Raw genomic sequence first — 12,851 nt, 5'->3', positions numbered from 1 at the left:
CATAACATTTGGAATCTTGTAGGTCTCAGGATGGCTTAATGGGAAAACACCTGTGACCTTTTGGCGATCAGGGGTGTTTCTGCTCTGGCAAAAGCTGCTTTATGGGGGTGTCTTGGCTTTGGTAATAGAGTCTGCGTCCTTAAAGACAGTTTAACAACAGTCCATGATCTTTACCTTTGCACACTTGAATCTTGTCAGAGTTCTTGAAGTTGTACCTGAAGAGGTGGGGAGCCACTGTAAAGGTGGTGCACTCATGCTTTGGTTGCAGACCTATTGTATAAGAGCTGTGGGTTGTCGGTTAGCTTTAGAAAAACATACATCATTATTTAGCCTTGGAGATTCTTGTGCCTTTCTTTTTTACTCATGTTCTGTACATTTATTTTGCAGGTGGCCCCGTGGGTCATTTTTTTTAGTGAGGAGTGATTGTTTTATTAATGGGTTACCTGAGTTTAATTTTCTGAATTATTTGGTCCTCTTGTGTCACCATGGCAGTGGAGAGACTTTCCATGGAGTGATCTTCATGGGATTATTCCTTTTTTCCCTAACTATTTTTCCCTAACATGTGTGTGTGCCTTATTGATGTGGTTGGAACCTTTTGACCTACATGTGTGTGGTGCGATATGGTACGAAGGGGGTGTGTTGCTATTTGGGGGTTGCTGGTGTTTGAGACATGCTCAGAGGATGTGTGTATGCCCCTTTAATCCCTGCTCGTGGCATGCAATGAGGTTCTTCTTAACAGAGTTAGGTGTTTTTGCCCACCACCTTTTTCTGGAAACCTCATTTAGGGCTATCTTTTGGACTTCTTTTTGATGGTCACTGGGCAATTTTCTAGATCTTCATGTGATGGTGTTTTATTTCGGTGTGCTAAAAAGGGGCAGAGAGGTTCTCCTTGGTCTCCGCACAATTTGATGCAGCAGTAACTGGGATCAGGCCTATTGCTTTCCTGGAGGGTGTGTGTGGGAGGCCCCATTTGAGATGACCGACAGGCCAGACGCAGCAGTGAGCATAACTGTGTGCCTCACATGGGTCTGTGATGGTCGTTAACAGAGTCCCTTTCCATCTTGGCACCTCCCTGCCCTCTGATCCAGGATATTTTAGGCCTGTCGTCCCAGATTGTGACCCTGGACTTCTAACCAGTGACATGGTACTTTCCCTGTTTTGAGGGGCATGATCCAATGAGCAGGCTTTGAAAGTTTGGTAACCTTTTGGGGAGAGGAGGAGGCAGAGCATTTGCTCACGGTAGGAGTCAGGTGCACAGTTAGGACTCGTTAAGATTTGCCCAATACGGGTAATGAACTGGGATGGCTGATTGCTCTGGTGAATTTCCCTACTGACTTAGTGCCATGTTGTTGCTTTGTAACCTGTAGGATTTGCATGGACTTGAAAGTTTTATTGGGACATCATTATCCCAAGAGCACAGAGAACCTGACCCCTTGCAGTGGAGCACTGCTTTGTTTTGGAACTGAAAATGGGCCTCCGCTAGCCTGGAGACTAAGGCCTTCATTACAACATTGGTGGTAAATCCCACTTACCGCCGTGCAGAAGACCGCCAACACACCGCCGCGGCCACGTAAATCCGCTACAGCTACTACGACCCACAGCTCGGAATCCGCCAAAATCCAGACACCCACACAAGTCCAGCACACCAAAGGTCAGTGATAAACTGGTGATAACAAAACTGACACCGTCACGCCAACAAGAATACGCCCACACTATCACGACCCACGAATCCACACGGTGGTCTTTCAACCGCGGTAAACCATTGGCGGTACACACCGCGGCGCTCAAAATACACACACATATACAAAACACAACCACATTAGACAATTCAAAATACACACACCTGATACACATACACACACCACTCCCACACACCCAATACAACATAAAACACACACCCACATTACCCACAAACCCTTACAACAAAAAATTTGGAAGAAGCAGAGAGACAGAAAAGCAAAGACCACACCAGCATACATAGGCACACAACACCATCACTCATACACATCCATGCTTAAAAACACCAAACACCCCAAAACATCACCCCACACATCACAACAGACACCACCTCACACATCACCCACACCACCCCATGGCACCGCAAAGACACCCCAGGTTTTCTGAGGAGGAGCTCAGGGTCATGGTGGAGGAAATCATCCAGGTAGAGCCACAGCTATTCGGATCACAGGTGCAGCACACCTCCAGAGCTAGGAAGATGGAGCTATGGCACAGAATCGTGGACAGGGTCAACGCAGTGGGACAGCATCCAAGAACGTGGGATGACATCAGGAAGCGGTGGAACGACCTACGGGGGAAGGTGCATTCCGTGGTCTCAAGACACCACATTGCAGTGCAGAGGACTGGCGGCAGACCCCCACCTCCTCCCCCACAACTAACAACATGGGAGGAGCAGGTCTTTGGCTATCCTGAGGGCCTCTCAGGAGTAGCAGGAGGAATGGACTCTGGTAAGTCAAATCATTAACTACCATATCCCCCACCCTACTTGCATGCCAACACATACCCCCACCCTCGCCCTCACCCCCATCACTCCAACTCCTCACATATGTCCTATTATCACAAACCACCAATCCCAACACCAAGTCCTGCATGAAACACCAAAGCATGGACACCCATCACAATTATCACACAAGGTCCTACACAAGAATGTAAGCTCTGGGGTACAGGGTCACCCACCCATTGCACACCATGGCACACGGCACACACAGATGCAATAATCATGCCTTTACACCCCTGAAGGACCCCTACCCAACGTCACCGGACAGGAGGTTCCAGACATGTCCACCACCCCCACAGAAGAGGCCCACAGTGATGACAGCAGCTCTGTCCAACTGGATCTAGATGACCAGCCCGGCCCATCTTGGACCTCGGGACAGTGGGTTCCACTGACATAGTCACAGGCCACCACAGAGCCTCCCCCCTCAGGAAACACCAGCACAGCACCCACTCAGCGGGCCCATACCTCTGTCCCCAGGACACCTAAAGCAGCAGTGTGTCCACCACTACAGGTAACCCAGGCAAACCCACAAACCCAAGAACAGCAGGGACCTGGGGGCAGTGGGCACACAGTTCAGAGGACAGAGGCCCAGGAAAACTGGGGAACTGGGAGGTCTGCTGTGCGACAGGGGGAGGACAGACCCAGGGACCCCACTCTCCACAAGGCCCTCTCCAACATCATGGGAGCGTACCATCATTCCCAGGAGACGATGGCAACGGTACTGGCCAAGTTTCAGGAGACCCAGCGGCTGCAGGAGGAACAGTATTTGGGGTTCAGGGAGGAACTCAAGACCATCAATACCACCCTGGGCACCATTGTAGGCGTGCTGACGGACCTTGTGAATACAGGAGGGACACTGTGGCACAACAAGGTGCCCCTGACACTAGCCTGGATGATGAACTGCCCACCACCTCTGCCGGCCCTAGTGGACAGGAGGCACCGCCAAAGGACCACGACACCAGCACCCCACCCCCTGCAGATGGAGAACCACCCCGCAAGCGGTCCCTGAGATCCAGGACAAAGACAGAGAACAATGCCAAGACCCCCGCCAAGAAATGAGACCACCCTGAATGTCATCCTTCTGTCCCACTTTGTCACCCTGTCCATCCTTAAACTGTCCTAGCTCCACTTCCTATGCCCCTTTGGACAATCCACCTGTGAGACTAATAACTGGACTCTGCCATGGACATTCCTCCACCATCACCCCTGACCATTTTACAACCCCCTCCACTATTTAGCACTTAAATAAACACCCTTGTCACAAAACAATCTGGAGTCAGTCTGTGATTTCACAAATGTGTATTTGCAATAACTGAGGAAAATAGCAATGTCCATTCTACTGTCAACATACCTAACAGCTCTAGTCCATGAGGTAACATAGCAGAGGTCACACAGTGGGACCCACATCTGTGAAATGGAAAGGCAAAGTGACAGGTCAGGGTCCATACACTGAGTGAAAGTGACAGGCAGATGATAGGTCTAGCAATTGTATGAGTTGTAGGAGGCAGTGATGTCTTCTTACCGTCTCACTGGAAGTATTGCTGGATCACGTTGGTTCTGTTGTCAATATCCTCTTCTTATGCCTCCTCTTCTTCACTGTTCACAGGCTCCACAGCTGCCACAAGTCCTCCTTCTGGACCATCCTCCTGCAGAAAAGGCACCTGGCGTCGCAAAGCCAAGTTGTGCAGCATACAGCAGGCCTCGATGATCTGGCACACCTTCTTTGGTGAGTATGCAGAGAACCACCTGTCATATGGAGGCACCGGAACCTGGCCTTCAGGAGGCCGAAGGTTCTTTCAATAATCCTCCTAGTTCGCCCATGTGCCTCATTGTAGCGTTCCTCTGTCCTTGTCCTGGGATTTCTCACTGGGGTCAGTAGCCATGACAGGCTGGGGTAACCAGAGTCACCTGCAAATGTCGAGGGACAACTGTTAGACACACACTAATCCTTAGGGACAACCCCAGACAACTATTCACAGGGGATAGGGTCCTTGTCCTCACCTATTAGCCACACACAGTGCCTCAGGAGTTGCTCCATCACATAAGGGATGCTGCTATTCCTCAAAGTGTAAGCATCATGCTCTGAGCCTGGAAACTTGGCGTTCACATGGGAGATGTACTGGTCGGCCAAACACACCATCTGCAAATTCATTGAATGGTTGCTCTTCCTGTTTCTGTACACCTGTTCACTCCTGCAGGGGGGTACCAAGGCCACATGTGTACCATCAATGGCACCTATGATGCTGGGGATATGTCCCAGGGCATAGAAGTCACCTTTCACTGCAGGCAAATCCTCCACCTGAGGGAACACGATGTAGCTGCGCATGTGCTTCAGCAAGGCAGATAACACTCTGGACAACACGTTAGAGAACATAGGCTGGGACATCCCTGATGCAATGGCCACTGTTGTTTGAAAAGACCTACTTGCCAGGAAATGGAGTACAGACAGGACCTGCACTAGAGGGGGGATTCCTGTGGGATGGTGGATAGTTGACATCAGGTCTGGCTTCAACTGGGCACACAGTTCCTGGATTGTGGCTCGATCAAGTCTGTAGGTGACTATTACATGTCTCTCTTCCATTGTCGAAAGGTCCACCAGCGGTCTGTACACTGGAGGATGCTGCCATCTCCCCACCTGCCCCGGTGAACGTGCCCTGTTGAGGAGAACAGCGAGCACAGAGTCAGCCAACACTGAGGTAGTAAGACAATAATGTTATGGCATACAGTTGTCAATATGCTATGTGCCTGTCTCTGTGTATATACAAGGCCCATATATGTGTGATGCATTAAAAATTGATGCCATGTGGCCCCCTGAAATGGCGGCTGCCTGACCTGTAATGTGGGACAAGGGGATATTGGGTAACTGCACTGAAGTTGTACACCGTCACGGTAGGCGGTTGAAGACGGCGGCGCAATTCTGCATTGGTTAATTATGGGCCCTATGGTTCCAGTAGCCAATGACGATGTAGGCCGGCGGTGACGGTACGCACCGCCGCGGATGTAACCGCCATTTTCTCTCTTTTCACTCACTTGATACCTGATCTTCGACAGGAGAGGACTTACACTGCAAGTGCTGCTGTGACCTCAGTCTGGAAGCGACGATGGCTCATGTATCTGGGGAAAGGGCCCCTGCCTTCACATCGGAGGAGTTGGAGAAACTAGTGGATGGGGTCCTCCTACAGTACACGCTACTCTACGGTCCTGCAGACAAACAGGTGAGACACTGTGAGCATGCTGTATGGGCAATGCCTGTTTGGAGTGGTGTGGATGGAAGATACAGGGGGAGATGAGGCCTGCATGATCGGACAGTGAGTGTATGTGCGTCAGGGCAAGAGTGGGAACATGGGACAATAACTGTGATGGTCTGGACAGTAAAAGTTTTACATTTTCCCCTGTACTATTCCTCTAGGTCAGCGCCCACCAGAAGAAGACAGTGGAGGCCCCGCTGGGGATGGCCTCCCAACGTGGGAGGGGAGCCCGTCGCACCATGGCCTCCCGATGTTCCGGATCCTGGCGGTGGCGTATCCGGAGTTGGATGGGCACTTGAGGGCATTACAGCAGCCACAAGGGGGTGAGTACACTCTCATTCAGCTGACTATGCGCGCATTGGAGGTGTCTGGCTGTGGGAGGTGGGCAGTGGGTTCCCCTAGGCTAGGGCGAGCTTTGTAGGCAAGGACCCTTTGTGAGGCAGGCTAAGTGGCACCCCATCCCCACCAGTAGTAAGAGCCATCTACACCTAGTCAGGCTCCTGTGACTTCCATGTGTGAAGCAATCGGGCATAGGCCATGTACCCCATGTCCCTGTGATTAATTAGGGAACTCTAAGTGCATGGCGTAGTGCAGGGGGCTGCTTTGTCTGTAGTGTCTGCGGACGGTAGCGGTATTGTATGCAATGAACATGTCTTTCTTCTTTCTCCCCCCCTTTTTGTGGTCTCCCTGTTCTTGTGTGCTTTAGCATCATCAGGCGGAGGAGCTGTGCCACCGGAGCAGGAGGGAGCTGCATCCCACATGGACCTGGAGGGCCAGAAAACAGAGTCTGAATTTACCAGTGGGACGGAGGGCGAGGGGAGCTCCACGGCGGGGACAGGAGCAGAGACCAGCGACACCAACTCCTGGGAGCTCCCTTGCGGTGGCGTGCCCCTCTGTGCCTACCGCATCTACAGGTACAGCCGCCATCACCCCTACCAGCACCGCCCTCCCAGCAGCCCCTCAGCGTGTGTCCCGTGGCTGCTCACCCAGGAGGGTGGGCATCTCATTCGCCCCAGGCACCTCAGGCACTGCCCCAGTCAGCCCTGCTGCCCTCAGTGAGGATGCTATTGACCTCCTGAGATACCTCACTGTTGGGCAGTCTACCATTCTGAATGCCATCTAGGGTGTAGAGAGGCAGTTGCAACAGACAAATGCATACCTGGAGGGCATTCATTCTGGCCAGGTAGCCCAACAGTGAGCATTTCAGGCTCTGGCTTCTGCACTGATTGCAGCCATTGTCCCTGTGTTCAGCCTCCCCCCCTCCAACTTCCTCCACCCAGACCCAATCCCCAGTACCTCAGCCTATCCAAATCACACCATCAGACCAGCAGGCGCACACCTCAACACACAAGGGTGGCTCTGGCAAACATAAGCACCACACATCCCACAAGCACTCACACAAGCATCATACCCATGCACACATATCAACATCCACTGCCTCCACTGTGTCCTCCTCCTCCACGTCTCCCTCCTCCCTCCCTGTCACAGCTCCGCTCACACCTGCATGCGTTACATCCTCAGCTATTACCTCCATCACCAGCGTGTCTGTGAGCCCACCTCCCAAAGTACACAAACGCAGTCATACACCCACCCGCCAGCCATCCACCTCACGACAGCCTCCAGCCCATGCACCTTCACCCAAAGTCAGCAAACGAACACCTCCTACAACCACTACCTCTTCCTCCACTCCAAAACCCCCTCCATCTACCCGTCCCAGTGTGCCTAAAAAACTTTTCCTCTTAAATGTTGACCTCTTCCCTACACCCCCCCCGTCCGTCCCCTAGGGCCTGCCTTTCCAGGTCCCAACCCAGCACCTCAGCCACCACATCACTGGCCACAGTGGTGCCAGCAATACCCGGATTTTGGAGTGCACCAAGCAACAGGGCTGCCACTGTCCCAAGAGCGAGGCCAAGGATATTCCCCCATCTCCAAAACAGAAAAAGTTGCCCACATCCCAGAGGGAGAAGGCCAAAACACCTGCCACCAAGGGCTCAGGCAAAACAATTGTGGGGAGTGACAAGACAGCTGTGCCACCATCGAAGGTGGGGAAGGGCCTGAAGAATAAAGGCAAGTCAACGTCACCTCCAACCTGCACGGCGGACAAGACCGCCACCGCCACATGCACCGCCGCCATGGACACTGCTGCCAGCAGCCCACATAGTGAGCCCTTCACCAGCACCGCAGACACTGTGCCCTTCAGCAGCACTGCGGTCAGTGAGCCCGCCACCAGCACCGCCGCTACTGACACCGCCGCCAGCACCGTGGTCAGTGAGCCAGCCACCAGCATGCCAGTCAGTGAGCCAGCCACCAGCACAGCAGTCAGTGAGCTAGCCACCAGCACCGCAGTCAGTGAGCCAGCCACCATCACTGCAGTCAGTGAGGCCGCCACCAGCACCGAGGCAGCAATGACCGACGCAATCACCATCGCTAATGACACCGCCGTCAGCGGACCCGCATCAACCTGAGCCATTGGCACCACCACAGACATGGCTGCCATCCCCAGTGGTCATCCGTACGTGGCTGGTGGTCAGTTCCAGGGGCTTGGGCAGCTTCCATGTTGCCCCACCATCAGTGGACTGTCACATCCACTACCTCAGTCCTTGGCAGGATGAAGCACTCTGGGCACAAAGCCCCCTCCAGAACCAGTGGAGAATCTCATCCGCTACCTCAGTCCTTAGCAGGATGAAACACTCTGGGCACAAAGCCCCCTCCAGAACCAGTGGAGAGATACAACCACTACCTCAGTCCTTGGCAGGATGAAGCACTCTGGGCACAAAGCCCCCTCCAGAACCAGTGGAGACTTATCCACTTGAGAGACTGTAGTTCTGCACTCCCCAGGATAAAGCCGTGGGTAAACCACCCACTGGAGAGACTTGATAGACTGTGGCTTTGCACTCCCCAGGATAAAGCAGTGGGCAAACCACCCACTGGAGAGACGTGAGAGACTGTGACTTTGCACTCCCCAGGATAAAGCAGTGGGCAAACCACCCACTGGAGAGACTTGAGAGACTGTGGCTTTGCACTCCCCAGGATATATCAATGGGCAAACCACCCACTGGAGATACTTGTGAGACTGTGGCTTTGCACTCCCCAGGATACATCAATGGGCATGGAGCCCCCTCGTGGAGCTGGCGTCGTGCACTCATCCGGCTGAGGTGCCCCCCTTCCATTCCCCCTGAGGTGCCTGTTTTATTTCGATCTGATGCCCCTGCAGTGTTCTCTCTGTTTTGATCGGGTATCTTGTGTGGGCCCCGCCCATGCATTTTGGCCCCAGTGGTCCACGGACTATTGAGGTTCAGTACCTGGACTTGAATTCTTGGTGTACAAATTTGTTTATAGTGTATATAAATTTTGGACTAATTAATGTTTATTGATTACAACGGTTACAATCAATTCCTTTTGTCCTTGCGTTCTTCCAGGGGGGTTGGGGGGTGTAAATGTAATGTTTCAGCATGTATTTGTGTGTGTGTTGTAGTGGGTGAGGGTGTGGGTGGGGGTGTTGCGTGTTGCTTGTGTGTGTCACTCTCTTTTCCCTCCCCCCTCCCCTGTGTTGTAGGTGCAGTACTCACTGTGGTCGTCGCCGCCGTCGGTCGTGCTCCTTGTAGAGGAGCAGGAGGACTATCTCAGGGAGTATTTGGATTTCAGGCTCCATGGCGTCCTGGTTCCTCGTGGGTTGTGTAGGGGTAAGTGTTTCCCCTTGCAAGTACTGTTTCCGCCGTGTTTTTGTTCGCATTGAAACCGCACCAGAAAAGGTGGCGGATTGGCCTGTCATAATAGTGTGGGCGGTACATTGTCTTCCGCCTGTCTGTTGGCGGTGACCGCCATGCTGTTTGTTTGTACTGCGGTGGCGGTCGGAGTGTTAAAGTGGCTGTCCATGTTGGCGGTTTCCACCATGGTCATAATTCCATTTTTTTTTACTGCCTGCCTGTTGGCGGTTTTACCGCCGCTTTACCACCGACCGCCAGGTTGTAATGAGGGCGGAAATGTTTTGGAGGCGTTGCAGTTAGGACTGTGCACCATGTGCGAACTTTGGTTGTGGGCCAAGTGTACTTGAATGGGGACCATTTCTCCTGGTGATAGGAACCTTTCCCAATATGACTTGGATGGGGGACCTGGGTGCTTGTTTTTATGCTCTTTTAGGAGTTGCCCTGTCCCCTCGTCGGACTGCCCTTCTCTTTGGGCGTGGTCAGCCAATCCTGGGCTGTTAGACCAGCAGCAGAGTGGGAGAAGGCCACTGCAGGCACCTGAATGGTGGATTCTAGTGCAGATTCCCAATCGAAAAAACACACAACAGCCCTGAATTTTTCCCCAATGCAAGAAAAATACTGAGTATTCTCCTAATCTGTCACTGGTCTTTATTTTTTTAGACGAGTTTTGAAGCGGGCTCGATGGGAATGTAAACTTATTGGGGTTTTGGGCCAACAGCATACCAGGACTTTGTGGTTGTGTAAAGGCACCATCTTCCCAGACGGCCACCCCTGCATGCTGTGGCTGTGGCCCCAGTCCTTGCTGAGATGAGTTCTCTGTATGCTTTATGTAGAATGCATTTGGCGTGACCTGGGCTTGGTTTTGTGGATGGGGTTTTTGTGTGGACTGGCCTAGGCTTTATACCTCTCTCTGTTCATGATATGCCTTTAAATGGCATCGCTCAGCCATGTGGCACATTCTGTGCGAATAGTAGAACTCTCTACGGACTGGCAGGTTCCAGCCTCCCTGAACTCTGCTGTTAGGATGGTGTGGAAACCCTTTGGGGTTGTGAGACAGAGCTCCCTTCAAGACTGGTGCTATTGCATGCTTGCAGCCAACACAGCCTCTGCAAGGGCTGTCTTTTAAAATGTATTTTGGACCATTTTACCAGTGTCTCTGCTCTTCCCTTTCGTTTTTCTTTTTCTTTCTATAGAAATATAATATATGGACCTGGATTTTCCGCCAAAGATTGGGGTCTAATCCTACTATGCTGTTCAGTCCACTCTGTACCTCGGTGGGCAGCCCCTTTATGAGGATGATGTAAAAGAATGTAACATAGGGGTCCGTTCAATCCATGGCTGTCCTGTCTCTTGTCCCCATCGATCCCCCATTCTTTCAAGAAAGTCAATCATGGTTTCCCGAGGCTTCATACTCTCTGCCATTAATCCTCCTAAGTCAGGGGAGTCAGAGAACATTTCCCTCAAGGCCATCCATTTCTGGTGTCTGAATGAATTGAATGCAACCACTTTGTGCTTGGTGTTAGTTAGCATGAATGCAGTTATTTAGGCTCGGGAAAACACTGTGTCAGTCTGCCCTCTGATGAGGCTGCTGAGATGACTCTTGATATCACCTATTGCTAGGTTAAGATCCATTTCCTGCCCCATCCATCAATGGGGTAGTTTGGCCCTGAACCCTTTTTTGTCCATCTGCACCCATGGCACATAGATGGTCCCGGGTGTACCTTCTGTATCAACGGGCATATTTTGGCTCAGAGTACGGGTTTTTCCTCAATGTAGCACTCACATCTTCTCAGGCACTCCTGAATGTACAGGAAGTTCGATTTGGGTTCTCCCCCTCCATGCTGGATGCAGTGTTCTTCAACTGTCATATCCTTTGGTTCAAAGAATCTTTCCTTTGACAAGGGTTTACCATGATGACTCTCCCTTTCGGTCCAGCCGGCTATCAGTTGGCAAACTGGTCACTCAAAGGCCTCGCCTTCTTCTCTAGACACAAGGGCCCTCATTACAACCCTGGCGGTAAATCCCGCTTACAGCCGTGCTGAAGGATGTCAAGATACTGCGGCCATGGCGGAAATCCACTACAGGTATTACGACACACATCCCATAATCTGCCACAGTACAGACACCAATACAAGTCCGCCACAACAAAGGTCAGTGATAATCTGGTGACAGCAAAACCTACACCGTCATGCCAACAGAACTATGCCCACACTATCACGACCCACAAATCAACGTGGCAGTCATTTAACAGAGGTAAGCCATTGGCGGTACTCACCGCCGCGCTCAAAATACACATTTACAAAACACAACCACATTGGACAATTAAAAATACACACACCTGATAGACATACACACACCACACACTCACAACACTATAAAACACATACGGACATCACCCCCAAACCCTTACAATGAATTTTTGTGAAGAAGCACAGAGAGAGAGAATAGCAAACACAACACCAGCATCCACAGGCACACAACACCATCACTCATACAACATTCACGCACCTCAAACAACACACACCAACTCAACACAGCACAACAAACAGCACCTCTCACATATCACCCACACCACATTATGGCATCTCAAAGACACCCCAGGTTTTCTAAGGAGGAGCTCAGGGTCATAGTGGAGGAAATCATCCGGGTAGAGCCACAGCTTTTCGGATCACAGGTGCAGCAGACCTCCATTGTAAGGAAGATGGAGCTACAGCAGAGAATTTTCGACAGGGTCAATGCAGTGGGACTGCATCCCAGAACGCGGGATGACATCAGGAAGAGGTGGAACGACCTACGGGGGAAGTTGCGTTCCGTGGTATCCAGATACCAGATAGCAGTACAGAGGACTGGCGGTGGACATCCACCTCCTCCACACCAACAACTAACAACATAGGAGGAGCAAGTCTTGGCAATAATGCATCCTAAGGACCTCGCAGGAGTAGCAGGAGGACTGGACTCTGGTAAGTCATATATTTACCACTATATCCCCCCCACCCTACCTGCATGCTATCACAAACTCCTAGCCCAACCCTCACACCCATCACCCCAACACCCCACAGATACCCCAATATCACAATCCACACATCCCAAAAACCAAGGCCTGCATGTCACACCAATGCATGGACATCCATCACCAAAGCATGTCCAGTACAGATGCTCACCCAGGCCCCAAAATCACTAATCACACAAGGGCAAAGACAAAAGGCCAAGCACAGGAGTAGAGGGTAACTCACTCATTGAACATGATGGCACACACAGATACAATAACTATGCATTTACACCACAACAGGACCCATACCCAACGTCACCGGACAGGAGGTGCAAGACATATCCAGTCCCCCCACATAAGAGGCCCACAGTGACGACAGCAGCTCTGCACGC

The sequence above is a fragment of the Pleurodeles waltl genome, chromosome 8, assembly GCF_031143425.1.
Source record: "Pleurodeles waltl isolate 20211129_DDA chromosome 8, aPleWal1.hap1.20221129, whole genome shotgun sequence".
NCBI lineage: Eukaryota > Metazoa > Chordata > Amphibia > Caudata > Salamandridae > Pleurodeles > Pleurodeles waltl.
The sequence above is the reverse complement of the archived record's forward strand: the minus strand, read 5'-3'. Positions refer to the sequence as shown.